Below are 3,476 nucleotides of genomic sequence, written 5' to 3' on the forward strand. Positions count from 1 at the left end.
TAGAATGAATTCTACGCTATTGGAAGGAACGCTTGACCGGTTTTGGACTCAACCAAAGTAGCCTCGAAAGGTGTAATTACAAGCAGGAAAGTAGGTTCGTGCATGCATTACACATCTTGTCGAGCTACGTTATTTTCATGGTGGATACTTTCAACGGCAATAGTTCAGTGTCGACAAAGGAGCGCGCGCGAACTCTGACAGTTATTTTAAAAAGGACTATTTTGGAATGTTCGGTGTTTATAATAAACATGTTTACGCCTATAAACATAAAAAGCAAACTTCATCGTTACAACTGGTACTTTGCAAAGGAAAGCTTAGCCATGAGCAACGAGACTAAAGACAGGTTACGAAAACAATAAATAAATGTTGTAGCCTATTGATGCAATTGCGATCCTTGATTAGTTAACAGACAGCTTAAGCATGAACGTCTCTTACGTTTTGCGCGCGCGTTTCCCCGGCATAAGTGATTGGAGAGTGCCTAATAGATATTAAACTGATTGATTTGGAAGAATTGTTCGCCCTTCACCCGATAGCAAGGATCGATCCCACGTGATGTTCGTGCAACACGAAGAAGATCGAGGACCACAATATCCACCCAGTAGGGTCCTTACAAAGTCATACGACATTTGTTGCAAGACTTTGTGATTTAAGAAGAGCGGTGAACACTTTACCGTATCCAATACTTGGACATTTTTGAACTGGCAATAAAACGTTTTGACTGGCTGAGCCATCTCAGACGTCTCGACTTTCCTAAATATCTTATAAATCACACAAAAATTCTATGGAACCTTTAACTTAAACCTTTGGAGGCATTTTTACATTGTCTTTAAAAGAATTACCTGCGCTCTAATTGGGTTCATTGCTTCACAAAGACGCTCTTATTCATGGATTATAGCTCAATTATTTTTTAGTTGTTCTCTTACGTACATTCTTTGATTCTTCTGCCCTTCTTTTCACCTACCTATTCTAAGTTGGCGTTAGTTAAGTCCTAAAAATATGACAAACGTAGCATTCAGGAATATCAGCCGCCTAAATGCTGAAAAATAACAATGGTATCTTGACGTTAGTCAACAAAACAAGAAATATATTTAGTCTATGGCACTCGACTTCTGATACATAACAAGCCTTTCTTTGTAAACCAATTAGCCTATCCGGCCCATTAGGGTTGGATTAGTTGCAACCTCCATTAAGAGGCCATTAGTGTTACGATAACATTTTAACCATGCGTCAACATGAACAAGATGACGTCAATATTCGACTGCTGGATGTCCTTATTTCACTAACATATCATAATCAGAAAATATGTGGTGCACTCAATGTGCTTAACTTCTTTCCTTCTTTTCTGCAAAGGTGAGTTATTTTTCACGATACCATTGTAGAAGTTTTGTTTGCTTATAATTTTTCATTGCATGCGGTCGTTTTAAATTAATACTGTATAGGGTTTGTTAATTCGGTAGTGAATCTGTGAATACGAACTTTAGATTAATCAGCAATAAATCGACACAGAATAACACTTTATTTAGAACACACCGCTAACGAAGTCTACCAACCTCTGATTTCGCAAGAATGATATACCGTAAAAAAATCCATTCGTTCTTCCGGTATAAACACTGTGGCGGCATGCGGTTGGCACAACTCTCCAAAAACTCTTGCGAAGCAGAACTCTCACAAAGGCCAGGGGGTGAAACAAAGCTGACTTCATAGATATTAAACTAGCGTTTATTTTTCGGAATCTATACTAACGAATACATAATCAGGACTAGTTCTTTCAGTGACTGGAACAGCGTTTAGAAAAATGTTTCTCAGTGACTGAAATAGCGTCAGGAAACTGTTTCGCCATGCAAAATAAGAAAAATTACAAAAGATAGAGCTCCCTACCAGTTTACGACAGGACAGAGCACCTTGATCGTTGTACATGTTATAACAAAGGACTAGTATAAGATTTAGCCGTGTACAAGCATCTCTGCTGACTTGATAGCTATAGCCTATCTTTCATGGAGTAGGATTTTGTCCACTGACATTACATAACTTTAATAAACTTGAATATTTAATCATCCACCTGGATCAGTGAGCTCAGACGAGGGTGTAATGGGACTCTCTTAGCCAGAGAATGCCTACACGTACCGCATAGTGGCTAATGGACATAAAGATATCTAGTCTTTCTAGCACATTTTTGGTGTAGAAACTAAAAGATTTCCAAGCATTCAGTGCAGAACAAATAAAGCTCGCTTGGTTATCATCTGAACACCGTAGAACCAGGATTCGTTTTATTCTGAGGCCTGCCAGGAACAGTCTTCTCAAACAGGTCAAACTAGACCACTGGGTTCATTTCATTTTGTTAATCAGTCAAGTCATTATTCCAGACATTTCGTGCATGACTTGTTGATGTGTTTATTTTTTCGCTCGCACTTCTTTTTCCTATATGAAGTTGCCTTTTTACAACATTTTTGTCATTTAAATTTGCCAACCACTAAACCATAGCACTCTTTGTCAAACAGTCATTAATGACGTCAACTCGGGCATTTGTAGGCGCCTTCAGAAACTGCTGACATCATTCGTTCCGCTTAAAAAAAAAAACAGAAACATTTTCGCTTATAACTGCACCTCTATAATAGCAAAGAACGGAACCCTGAAATACCTTTAATTTTCTCCTTTGCGAGTAACGCATGTTAAAGAGGAGACTAACTATTTTAATGCTAGCCTGAACACTAATCCTTTTTGGATGTCGTTATATAACTCATTGTGTTGTGCTGAGGGTTTGACAGTACAGGGGCTGATATTGATTAGGCATCTACCAAGTATTTGACGTCCACCAATTTGTGGACACCAATTTGTGGTACTTCTTATGCCGTTTTTCCTTGGTAAGTCTACAATTTTCCTTTAATCTATATACTGGTAAACCCAACAATGTCCGAGAAGGGAGACCACATAGTGTTCTTGTACCACTGGAAACGCCTTGTGACGCCTTCACTTTTCACGTCAAATGTTTTGTCATGGTCAGTCGAACAAGAAAAAAAAGAAGTCTTACGCTGCATGTCAAAGTGACCACGAGCGTATGAATTGGGCCAGAGATACAAGAACACAACAACAAATCTGTACTCTGCAAATCATAGAAAACGTCGACACACCCAATTTTGAAGTTTTACGTCAACAAGTTTTGCTTTCACCGAAGTTCAGGCGGAATCTTTTCCAGCGTACAAAGGCTAATTAACGCCAAAAACAATTGAAAGAAATAATTAAAGCAAATAACGAGGCAAAACGAAAAGCTCAACCTGATGTATTTTTTGCGTGTTCAGAATTTGTTTTCAGCCGAAATATAAATTACGTAATGCCCCAACATGAAATAGAATGCAATTGACAGGGCATCGTGTACGTTCAGATAAGGTCTAGGAGTGTTTTGGCGACAACCTCTTTCGATAATGGCCATTGACAGCCATCTCCTAGCTCTCAATTTTGTGTTTTTGGTTAAATCCAGC

General features: G+C 38.6%; 1 protein-coding gene across 1 annotated transcript in view; it reads left to right on the forward strand.

Annotated features, from left to right (window-relative positions):
* Nucleotides 1-1,224: 1,224 nt before the first annotated feature.
* LOC110067016 (ATP-binding cassette sub-family C member 4-like) overlaps nucleotides 1,225-3,476 on the forward strand; it is a 14,489-nt gene continuing 12,237 nt past the window's right edge. The window contains exon 1 of the mRNA XM_089278660.1: nucleotides 1,225-1,350. The gene's annotated coding sequence lies outside the window, so the exon portion shown is untranslated. The remainder of the gene's footprint in view (nucleotides 1,351-3,476) is intronic.

This window comes from Orbicella faveolata, unplaced genomic scaffold (assembly GCF_042242905.1).
Source record: "Orbicella faveolata isolate gen_17 unplaced genomic scaffold, um_ofav_v1 contig_46, whole genome shotgun sequence".
Lineage (NCBI taxonomy): Eukaryota > Metazoa > Cnidaria > Anthozoa > Scleractinia > Merulinidae > Orbicella > Orbicella faveolata.